This window comes from Myxocyprinus asiaticus, chromosome 49 (genome assembly GCF_019703515.2).
Source record: "Myxocyprinus asiaticus isolate MX2 ecotype Aquarium Trade chromosome 49, UBuf_Myxa_2, whole genome shotgun sequence".
Classification (NCBI taxonomy): Eukaryota; Metazoa; Chordata; class Actinopteri; order Cypriniformes; family Catostomidae; genus Myxocyprinus; species Myxocyprinus asiaticus.
The window spans coordinates 8,035,505-8,048,499 of record NC_059392.1 but is presented as its reverse complement, the minus strand read 5'-3'; the positions used below and the strand labels follow the sequence as shown (position 1 = coordinate 8,048,499).

The following is a 12,995-nucleotide window of genomic DNA, read 5'->3' as shown; positions in this document are numbered from 1 at the left end:
TCTTGGATCGAGCACTGTTTAATCTTTCAATTGTATTGTTTACAGTATTAGTTTGGCATGATAAACCAAACGGAAGCTTCATTCTAAAAATGCTCCCACAGTTCTCGGGTATCATGAGGTTCTGTTTATTTCTAAAACAATGTCCTGGTTGCAATCTGACTATTGTTGTTGGTTTGTCTCAGTCTTTGGCAACATGAAAACTTTTAACACTGGTTTCATCCCTAGTCGTAATATAACATCATAACAGCTGTCTTGTCTCTGAACTCTGAACTAATAGTGTTTTGTTGTCAATCAGACTGCCATCAACAGCTTAACATCTAAACAACCTCCATGTGAGTCCAGTGGAAAAAGAGCCAGATATAGCACTGTGAAAGGTGTTGACTTCAGCAAGAGTTATATCAACCATTAAGAACCTCTCTGAGGCTTCATCCTGGTCAGCTTGCATGACGATGAATGAGCTCAAAGTTCTGTATAGTTGCCCCAATAAAATGAAATGAACTATAGTAAACAAGAGTACATAGTTCACCTTCATTTCATTAGCTGTGATGAGTAAACCCTACAAGCATATTGCTAACTCGCGATGCATAGCATTTATTATCCAAAACAGTATATAGTTCACATGACACAAACAACCCAATTCTCTTTCCAATAGCACCATTGCTGGTTAATTTTCAAACCAATCTCGGATCACAAATCTCAGATCTTGGATGAATGTTCATATTTATTAAATATATATTCTCAAATTTACAAATATATATTCAGAATTATTACAACATATTCAGGGTTAATAACTAAATATTCAGATTTACAATTATACATTAAGATTTATAACTATATTTAGGATTTTTAACTATACAGTATCATTGGCGGCCCATGAATTTAAAGTCTAGGCCTTCAGTGTCATTCATGCCATTAAGAAAACCCAGTTTCACAATGAGTAAGACACCCTATGCCTTTGGGCATCATACATTATGTCACAGCTAACTAATAATACCAATTGACATTTTAAAAACACATTCATGCAAGAACGCCAAAACTTTAAATGACACTTAATGCTCAAGCAAGCTTAATTTTAACTGCAGCATGACTGTTTTGTGAAATGAACGTCTCCCGAACAGAAAATCATAATTTTTCATATGAATCTACCAAGGAGGTCTATAATACCTGGAAAAATTTATCTAATAATATTTGCAAATTAAATGTTACTTGCAATAAATTTCGTTTCGTCAGGGTTCACATTTATGCTGCGTTCCATTCGAGTTGGATGTGGAATATTCCTACTTGACATGTCCGATCTCCGACCATAAATGCATTACATTCCCCGATATTTGGAACTGCAACACTCTCGTTAGCTTAGCAGGGGTTTGACTCTTATTAGAGATGTCTCCTAGCAACCCAACTGATAAACAATGCTGCAGCGCTAGCATTTGTGCTTCAGGTGTACGATTATCAGAAGAGATTATAATGTTTTATACACCTGTTTCTGCAGGTGTTTGTTAAACAAGCTTTAATATCATGTAATGTGGAAACAAACTCATTTGTCGATATTACTTAATAAAGTGAATGTTTATCACTTACTTTGTACATATAACTCCCTGAGTGTCAACATGTTTGTGTGACGTCACGCACCTGCATCTCAGCGAAATCAGAGTTGAGAATTTCTGCACGAGCTTGAAAGTTGTAATTCTGACTTCAAGCATGCATTTCATTGCACTTTTCCTAGTAGGAAGTTGGAAAATCCGACTTGATCCGACATTGAATGCTCAAGCAGCCTAATTTACACTTAGAAAACTCCTGATGTTGCTATAACAATGGAAAAAGCACTTACCAGTTTACTTCAAGTGAAAATCAGCCCTCCTTTCCTGTTTAATAAATTAGGCAATCACACGGTCATGCAGAACATCTTGTGTTTTTAAATCCATAAGGATCTCTTTCTCAATGGCATAGCAGCAGTGATGACAGCCGACTCGTCAGCAAGATCTCACGCTCTTCGCTTTCGAATTACGTACATCACTTAAACCGTGATTGCATCACTCAAGGCCAGCTAGAAGGCTTCGACCAGGACATATCCTAAAGATCACACCCACCAAGAACAAATAAATCAATCTGATTGGCTGATGAATCTGACAATCTGACATTAGTTGCTCATTAATTTGCAGTGTTGAGGGATTCTGTGGAAATTCTGAAGGCCTGAGGTGGGTGGAGCTCAGACTCACGTGCTGCTTCGGCATGCTATTTGTGAAAGAGCCATCAGGCTTTGCTTGTAAGCATCAAGGAATAAATTCTGACTGGATAAACTTTTGCTTTTTACCCTATTTTTTTGTAGATTAATTAGGAGTGGAAAGCGATTAAAAATACATGATGAAAGGGTGATTGAGAATGAAAGGATGAAAAATATGTATTTATTTGGCATGTTAGGCCAGCAGAGAAGGCTTTGCTGGCCCTGAGAATTCACCACTGTACAGTATATTCAGACCAGAAAATAAATATTTAGAAGTATTACAATATATTCAGGATTAATAACTATATATTCAGATTTACAAATACATATTCAGAATAATAACAATATATTCAAGATTAATAACTATACACACTGATGAGCCAAAACATTATGACCACTCATAGGTGAAGCGAATAACGTTGATCATCTCCTAACAAGGCCACATGTCAAGGTAGATTAGATGGTAAGTGAACAATCAGTTCTCGTAGTCAACATGTTGAATGCAAGAGAAATGGGCTAGAGTAAAGACCTGAGCAATTTTGACAAAGGCCAGAATGTTATGGCCAGACAACTGGGTCAGCGCATCTCTGAAACAGCAAGGCTTGTGGGGTGCTCCCAGTCAGCAGTGGTGAGTACCTACCGACAGTGGTCCGAGGAGGGACGAACCAAAAACCGACGACAGGGTGTTGGGCGCCCAAGGCTCATCGATGCGTGAGGTCAACGAAGGCTATCCCTTCTGGTCCGAACCGACAGAAGGTCTACTGTGGCACAAGTCACAGAAAATGTTAATGATGGTTACGAGAGGATTGTGTCACAACACACAGTGCATCGCACCCTGCTCCGTATGGGGCTGCATAGCCGCAGACCAGTCAGAGTGCCCATGATGACCCCTGTCCACTGTCGAAAGCACCTACAATGTGCACACGAGCGTTGGAACTGGACCTTGGAACAGTGGATGAAGGTCGCCTGGTCCTATGAGTACCGTTTTCTTTTACATCATGTGGACGGCCGTGTATGTGCAGCGTTTATCTGGGGAAGTGAAAGCACCAGGATGCACTGTGGGAAGATGACAAGTCAGTGGAGGGTGTGTGATGCTCTGGGCAATGTTCTGCTGGGAAACCCTGGGTCCGGCCATTCATGTTGACATCAATTTGACACGTGCCACCTACCTAAACATTGTTGCAGACCAGGTACACCCCTTCATGGCAATGGTATTCCCTGATGGCAGTGGCCTCTGTCAGCAGGATAATGCGCCCTGCCACACTGCACACATTGTTCGGGAATGGTTTGAAGAACATGATGAACCTTCTGTGCAATTTACAGGACTTGAAGGATCTGCTGCTAATGTTTTGGTGTCAGATATCACAGAACACCTTCAGGGGTCTTGTAGAGTCCATGCCTCAGCGGATAGGCACTGTTTTGGCGGCACGCTGAGGACCAACAGCATATTAGCCAGTTGGTCATAATATTTTGGCTTATCGGTGTATATATTCAGAATAATAACAATATATTCAGGATTAATGACTACATATATTCTGATTTACAATTATAAATTCAGATTTATAACTATATATTATAAATATTCAGGATTTATTACTATTTCTATATATTTAGATTTACAAGTATATATTCAAAATGTATACATTTATTTATTTCCTGTTTGCCCCCCCATATATATATATATATATATATATATATATATATATATATATATATATTAGTACAATTATAAAAGTTTTTTATTAATAATATTAAAAAAGTATCATTTCTGCATACAGACATACAAAAAATTAATATTTTATCTAAATCAGTTAAGCTGACAATAGGAATGTTTAGAGATAACATTTTTAGAAATGTAAAACTTTTTCCTTTAAAACTATTTCAAACTGCCACAGCTCTGAAAATCATAACTACAATGATAACTGCATGACTGCTGCATAAACGAATACCAATTTCTCATGTCATGATGAGAGCCATAAATGAGACACAGATGAGGGTCATAAACCTCAATAAACCCTCAGTTCACATGTTTTATGAGAGCCAGTTTATCCAACTTCAATGTATGGTTCTTGTAAATTTCCCCCCGACAGGCGAAAAAAAAAAAGAAAAAAAAAGTAAATGAACACTTTTGGGTTCCCCAATATTTTCACTGCAGCCTGGCTCTCTCACATAATCTCACAAATCATGCAACATCTAAGGAATGGTTAATTGCACCCCAGGTCTTTGGACTTTGATGGACAGGCTGATTTTGGTGACCAACCACAAGTCAAGCCCCTCTTACCACACAGCAGCAGACTTCAGTCTGAGATGATGTAATTGGTTAGTGCTGTGTGAAAAAGACCAGCTGTTTGTGATCAGCAGTAAAATTCTCTGTTGGCATTATATAAGCTTGAAACACAGAGGAGCCCATAGGAGAAAAGTAAGCAGCTCTGCTTGGGGTTTCTTCTCGCTCTCTGTGTAAATTATGCCAGGAGATATTTCAGCTAAGCCCACTTGACACATCCATTTCCAGGAGACAGGATGCCTTTACCTTGAACCTAGTCAAGGGAGCAAACTTAGAGCTGGCTGGATTTAAACTAGAACTACAGAAAAATGTCCTGAGTGACCCTGAGATTGACTGTTTTGCTGTTATAGCCTTTCCGATGTTGATTGCACAATGTGCTGTTATGCAGGATACAGTGAACAAATAGTGGTGCTACTAACTTAAACCACACACAACAATGAAAGTTTGTCATCATTTACTCACCATTGTTCTTCTAAACTCGGTCTAGACTTGGACCACAAATTAACCATGGTGTTACTATAGTAAAACTGTAATAACCATTTTGTTATGGCAGAATAAAGCAATGAAAATGGAACAATCTATAATTGTACTTTGATGTTTTGTTTTTTTATTTGAATCTTTTGCCAGACTCCTCTCTCTGATTCCTTAGATGATTGGGGAGGAGTCTGCTCTCAGGTGGTTAAAAAGGATGGTCGCAATTGCAGCCACAACACAGGTCTGATCATGCTGCAAAACTATGGCTACTACCTTTCTACCAAACCTGACCTTCGCCCATGAGTTGGGCCATAGTCTTGGAGCTTCTGTAAATTCGATGCCTCTCTCTGCCATCACCAACAGCTGGTTGATATTACATGGCTATGGTCCACCAGCTAGACCAGCACCAGACCATGGAAATATATGCTTGTCTTAGCTTTTCAGCTGGGTAGGACTGGTTTTGCATTTCAAATATGGCCACAATCTCCAGCTGCATCATTTGTTATGTTTCGAACATTCTTGCTGCTAAGCTGTTGTCAGATAATAGGCTATTTTTGTTTGATAGCATGCTTTGTTAAGTCAGTTATGATGACTTGCTGCAAATTCGCCACTCATTTTTTACATGCAAATTAGCTTTTTGGAAAACTCTTCACTGTCACCAAAGTAGGCGTTTTATTTTTTTCCAAATTCCATGTTTTCCGTTTTATTTTCTCAGAATTCCAGGTTTTAAAGTTTATTTACATTTTATCATTAAAAAAACTGTCTAATCAAATGAATTCATAGAATTTTAATCAACACAACACTCAAAACAGAACAATTACTTACCATTGGATTATTTTTTATTAAATGAAAAGTGTCTATACTGATCCTCACACAATCCAAAACCCAAAATTTGAGATTTTTGTTTTTTTATTTTAATATTATTATTATTATTTGGTCAAATACAGTGCTGCACAGTAGAGCATCACAGTATTAATGAAAGCAGTGATGAAACTCTTATGTGAGGTATTGTACTTATTATTGATATATTATTATTATCACTGTACATTTACATTTAGTCATTTAGCAGATGCTTTCATCCATTACAAATGAGGAACATAGCAAGCAATTTGTCATACAAAGTTCAACAGCATCTACAGTGATGTACTTCCAAGCTCTCAAGGTGGCAGGAGCAGTATAGGCGCTAATGCAGAAGAAAGAGACAAAGAAGGATTGTGTATGTGTGTGTGTGAAGTGTGCAAGTTAAGTACAATTAGGATTTGTTCACACAGTCTGACTCAAATCCATTTAGGTTTTTGTAGTCTAAACATGACAAAAACACAAAAAATCTGATTTTTACAAGCCTGAATCAGATTTTTCTTAATGCATCACTGTCTAAACATTCAGATCGGATTTCATGTGTTTTTTCCCATTATTCGTTGTGCTTGATAGGTGTTGCGATGAGAAGACATGTACTGCATACCATACAGAATAAACATTGCCTTCAAATGACATTTAGAAGGTAAAACAATAATGATGGCCACGCTGTAGGATCGTTACAAGAGAATTTTCAATAAAAAAATACTTAAAAAGTGAGTTCAGAATGACCTTTTTATTAAAACTTTCAGCCCTCCTACAGTGGAAGGTGAAGTATGAGGGGAATCGCTTCTGGTTGGAACGCACCCATATGTCATATATATACTGTATGTTACAGGGCAGCAAATCAGTGCAAATCTCTTTTAAAATAACTTACAATTTACAATTTTTTTTACTGCGCCGCATTTAGCTGTTTTTCAGCACCATGCTTTTATGATGCTATGTCAAGTTAAAAGAACTTCAACTCTTAAAAACGAGTCTTGAGCTACCTGCATTCTGTTCCTTTCTTTGAGCTGTGACTAGCGTTTTTTAACGCAAGAACGCATTTGGTCTGAACGGCCCCTTAAAATGCCTTTCAGTGATTGGTGAACCTTTCTCAAACTGTCTATACTACCCCCCACCTACAGTAGCCATGTTTTTCACACTTTCTAGGGATACAGATTCTTCCATAGTGTTCGTGGGCAGATTAATTCTGCTCTGGCCCAGCTGTCTACGTTCCTTTTACATGTAAAGTCACATTTGGCAACGGCTGGATGACAGGCATATCTCATTGTTTCCAGACTGTTTTTGGGGATCAGAGGATCCTCCTTACCTGTGATTTATGGAGGGTTCTGGGAATGGGGCCAGTGGCCTTTGGCCCAGTTATCTCATTTTACTTCTGTGAATGTAAAGCAATCCAACACTATAGTGTGTACGTCATTTGTGTATCATAGAAAATGACCATATAATTAAGGTATAATTGACAACAGAGTGTTGAGTTATTGAAAAACAATGCAGACCTGAGGTGGTAATTCGGCTATGATGTGAAGTGCACTAAAACCTTGGGTGTCATAAAATGTTCAATAATTACAAAATGATGACAACATTTTGGGGTAAACTAAATTAAATAATGCTCTTGATCTCCAATGTTAGACTTTTTCTGTGTATTTTATAAAGCAACTTCGATGTTTTGTCTGTGGCAACGAGGGTCCTGACAGTGGAGACCTTGGGATCACCGGTGGAAAAGGAAGCTTTTTGTTACCCCAAGCCACCTACAAGTTTGCAGATAACAGCGACAGATTCTCCCCCTGCAGCCTGCGGCATGAGTCGCATACTCGCTATCAAGAAGGACAAATGTTTTGTAGGTGAGAAGTCTGACCAAGTCCTTGAGGAGATAAACATGCTAATGAATGTTAGCAAGCCTTCACATTGTCTCGGTCCTAAATCTCTAATACAGTGGGGTTTACCTCCATGGCAGATCAGGGCTCAAGGTAAAGCTAGCTGACTGGAGATGTACCTGTTTTTTCTTGTCAGTAAGTGAGCAGCCCATTTGTGGAAACCGCATTGTAGAAGAGGGGGAGGAATGTGATGTGGGACACAAGGATAACAATCCATGCTGCTACAGCTCCAAAGAACCTTTAGGTGTTGACTGTTGACTGAAGCAAACAAATTTATTTTGTGTCAGTACGACCAGTAAATTTTTGTCTTATGAAGTAGTTTTTTTGTTTTGTTCAGTGTCTTTATTTGTTTTTTGTTTTGTTTTTTGTTTCATGTTTTAATGATTTTTGTCTGCACATGGACACATTTTTGTCATATGAAATTGTTTTTTGTTTTGTTCTGTGTCTTTGTTTGTTTGATTTTTGTCTGTGTTATGTTTAATGGTTTTGATTTGTTTCAGGTTTTTTTCATGGTTTTTTTTCGTGTTTTGTTGTTTGTTTTGTTTTGTATCTTTAGTGTTTTTGTTTTAGTGTCACGGTCCTGTCACTCTGTCAGTCTGGGGTTTTGTCTGGCAGGACCGTGGCATCATCGTCCCATGTCTGTCTTGTGTTTCGTGTGCTGTCTTTGTGTGAGCGCACGGGTCTGGTTGTGATTTCCCGCCGTGTGCTCTTCGGTCTGTCTTGTTTCATGTCCGGAGCATGGTGTCTGGATCCTGACCCTTCTGTCTGGTTCGGTTTCAGTTTTGATGTCGGGATCCGGACACTCATGTACCATGTCTTGTTTTGTCTTGTATTGGCGTGAGTGCATTGCACTTATCACCTTGGCGGCATGCACTTGCATCAATAATCTATGTCTGTCTCTCACGACTGCGAACGCATGTTGTGCCCGCTTTGGGCTGCGCGCCCGTGTCGAGAGCTGTCTTCACGTTGTGCAGAGGTTTGGTCAGTTCGATCTGAGGTGTCAGGTGTGTGTGTGGCCGAACTCTGGCACAGGTGTCCTGTCTCGTTTTGTCACCTGTTGCGTGCATCGTGTGCCGTTTGCCTCGTGATGTACGCTCAGATTTTGTTTAGTGTAGAAATGCGTGGCATCGCTTTGTTTGGCGTTGCTACGCATTCTCTCATCTGTTCTGTCGGTTGGCATGGGCGTATATTGCCTTATTGTCTTGGTGTGTGCGCTCATGCCATTCGGGTGTTTTTGTTGTCTTGTGAGTGCATGTGGCTTTGTTTTTTCTGTATCGCCGCGTGTCTCTCTGTCTTGCCTCACACCCCACGTCCTTGTTTGCCCATTATTAGTTTATTAGTCACACCTGCCCTGTCTTGTTAACCTGTTGATTTCTCTCCCTATTTTAGTCTCCTCGTGTGTGCTGTCCAGTGCCAGTTCACCTTGTGTGATCCATGTCGGTCCTGTTTGTCGGTCCTGCTTTTCGCCCCGTTCGGTCCGATCGGTCCTGATTCCCCACTGATCTGTCCCATTCCAGGTCCACAAGGATTATCCACGCTGGATGGAGTGTTTTCCCCAACGGGGTTGTTAATGTGTGTTTTTTCCCACTTGTGGGAGTTTGTTTATTTTTTGCTTTTATTTTTGTATTAATAAATTCCCTGCTTTTTGAATTATTTTTCTCTCATTCTCTGCAATCCCTGACATTTCGTTTTTGTTTTTTCATGTTTCTTGTTTTGTGTTTGTGGTTTTTGTTTAGTGTTTAATTTTGTCTTGTTTCTCGTTTCATTTAGTTTTTTGTTTTGTTTTGTTGTTTTGTTTTGTTTTGTTTTGTTGTTTCCTGTTTTGTTTTGTGTTTTTTTTTTTTTTTTTTGCGGTTTCAGTTCTGTGTTTGTTTTTTGTTTTTGTTTCATGTTTTTGTTTTCGTCTGCACATGGACACATGGGTCAATGGGCTTGATACAACAATTGGTGGTAACTGTTCACTGTATATCTGTATCAGTCCTAGTCAAGGCCTGTGCTGCAGCTCGCAGTGTGTCTTCAAGGAAGCCGAATGTCGAGAACAGAGTGTGTTCCTCTGCAGTGTATTCAGAACCCCCTTCCAAGCCAAACATGACCATATGCAACAAGGGTACACATGTCTGGTTCAACGGGATGCATTCAAAAGGGACTATTTGGCTGTTCTTAAACCCCTTTGAGCTCTTGAAATGTACAATATGTGCTGTTAAAGTGTGTTTTCACTGAGAGAAAAGCCCATTTTCAATAAGCCAAAATCATAAACTACATGGCCAAAAGTGTGTGGACACCCTGTTCTAATTAATGTGCTCGGCCAATCCCCTTAGTCCAGTGAAGGCAAATGCTATGACACACAATGACATTGTAGAGAATTGTGTGCTTTCAACATTGTGGCATCATTTTGGGGAGGGCCCTGTACACAAAACGAGGTCCATAAAGAATTAGTTTACTTATATACAGTAGTTACTATCTAAAACTATTCCCAGAGCATATAATCATAAAGGCTAATGCATATAAGTTTGTGTTTTATGTATTGTCCTATTTCACAATGTGTCGGTCCTCTAAAACCAATGTCTGATTGTGGCTTGACTGCTATGCCACAGAAATGTGCCCCGTCTCATTGTGCATTGTACGGCATGGTGCAGTGTGACTGCTCGGAGGAGAATAAAACTGAGAAGTGCCACATGTGCTTCCAGCAGAGAGATAACCACAATGTTCAACCATAATTACAACGTTGTTTACGGCTCCAGATAAATAAGATGCAAAAACAGCTGTTTGTTTTAATGGACGATTTGCTCTGACAGTACTGCTCTATATAAAACGTAAATCAAGCACATATGTGCTTGCATTGGAGTTCCTCTTTGACTCAAACAGCTTTGAACATGTAAAATGTTTGATTATGACACAAATATAAATATATTATTTGATTATTATATTATAGTGGCAAGAAAAATCTAACAACACGCAAACAATTATAATCTTTTATGTCTTTATTGAACACATCCTATTAAACATTCCCAGTGCTATAGAAAAAGTAAGTGTTAGAGTCAGGAGTTGGCAAACCTGGCATCTAACTAATGAAACGAGATTGGAGATGTGGATTAGAGCTACTTTGACTTATAAAAAAGCACTCCAACATTTTGAGTTTGCTATTCACAAGAAGTATCTGTTGATGTGGACCATGCCTCACAAAGAGATTTCAGAAGATCTATTATCAAGAATTGTTGCTTTGCATAAAGCTGTAAAAGGTTACAAAGTTATCTCAGAAAGCTTAGATATTCATCCACATTTAGACAAATTGTCTATACAGTTGTGCTCAAAAGTTTGCATACCCTGGCAGAAATTGTGAAATTTTGGCATTGATTTTGAAAATATGATTGATCATGCAAAAAAACTTTTATTTAAGGATAGTGATCATATGAAGCCATTTATTATCACATAGTTGTTTGGCTCCATTTTAAATCATAATGATAACAGAAATCACCCAAATGGCCCTGATCAAAAGTTTACATACCCTTGAATGTTTGGCCTTGTTATAGACACACAATGTGACACACACAAGTTTAAATGGCAATTAAAGGTTAATTTCCCACACCTGTGGCTTTTTAAATTGCATTTAGTGTCTGTGTATAAATAGTCATTGAGTTTGTTAGCTCTCACGTGGATGCACTGAGCAGGCTAGATACTGAGCCATGGGGAGCAGAAAAGAACTGTCAAAAGACCTGCGTAACAAGGTAATGGAACTTTATAAAGATGGAAAAGGATATAAAAAGATATCCAAAGCCTTGAAAATGCCAGTCAGTACTGTTCAATCACTTATTAACAAGTTAAGCTCAATCAACAGCATTTTTCGCATAATGTTGATTACCACAAAAAATATTTATATTTATATAAATATAATATATTTTCTTAAAAAAAAAAGCAAAAAGAGATACAGTGAAACACTTACAATGGAAGTGAATTGGGCCAATCTGTAAACATTAAAAAACTCACTGCTTCAAAAGTATAGCCATAAGACAAAAATATGCATTTTAACACGATTTTAGTGTGATAAAATCACTTACTTACATTTTCTCTATCGTTGCCATTTTGACGTAATGTTATAAACCCTAAAATGACCATACAAATGACAATTTAATCAACTTCACAGCTCAAAATAATACACAAGTTTTAACAGAAGAATTAATGTAAGTGCTTTTATAAAATTATAAGCTCCACATTTTTGTCTTTAAACCCTCCAAAAATTGGGCCCATTCACTTCCATTGTAAGAAAAAAAGGATGAGTCGAAAAACAAAATTGCGTGGTAATCAACATTATGCCATAAATGCTGCTGATTAAGCTTAACTTGTTTTGAACCATGAAAATTCCTTTAAAAGTTCATACCGACATGGCAAATGTATTCAATCTTAAAGATGAATCTTAAAGAATGTAACTTTTTCGGTGTTAAAATACTTTCTCCAATCCCAGCTTAAAATGCAGAGACAATTATAAGTAAGCCATTTGTAGGTTCATTTTTTCGAAAACTGTGGCGCTATAAAATTTCCTCTGTTTGTTTTGAGCGACCTGTCTATACAAACACAATAACATGGACTCAACCAATGGCATGAGTTGTGGACTTTGTTTGACCAATGGCAGACGTATTCAGAAAGCTGTTTTGAAAACAAAGTTTACTTTTGTAATTCCGTTCGTTGGCACTAGTAGTGCAGAAATTACATACTTCAGCTTTAAGAGAGGCAGTTCAGAGATGGTGAAATGGTGGACTGATTTGTTGTAAATAAACCCCTGTTAAAATAAAGATCTAAAGCCTTGAAATACTGTAACATAACATTTATTAAAATTGACATCGTCACACAGTGCATGGCATATATATTAATATCATAAATGATCACAACAGGTGACCAAATACTGTTCAGATCATCTCCTTCCATTAAGTTCAATTACTCAAAACAAAGTTCATTTGCTTATATATAAAATAGAGAGGTTAGATAACTCAAAAGAATAAGCTAAGAGCACTTCAGAAACATGGAATACATACATTATGTGCTTCATATACAAATATATACATTCAATAAATAGGACAAATTAACAGTTTTTATGTATTTGTGGCTAGTATGTGGGACAGTCAACCCTGATAGGCGTTTTAAAAAAATGTCCACATTGTATTCTTTAGGTCCAATGTATTTTATTTTACTTACAAATATTGAACCATGTGTGAACTTTGGGCTAATTCTCTTATTAATTTTGCAGATTAAACAATTAATTCTAACTTTTAAGTTGCTATGAAGGGGGTAC

General features: G+C 37.9%; 1 pseudogene; it reads left to right on the top strand.

Annotated features, from left to right (window-relative positions):
* LOC127438069 (disintegrin and metalloproteinase domain-containing protein 10-like) overlaps window positions 1-10,568 on the top strand; it is a 34,127-nt pseudogene extending 23,559 nt beyond the window's left edge.
* Window positions 10,569-12,995: the final 2,427 nt, after the last annotated feature.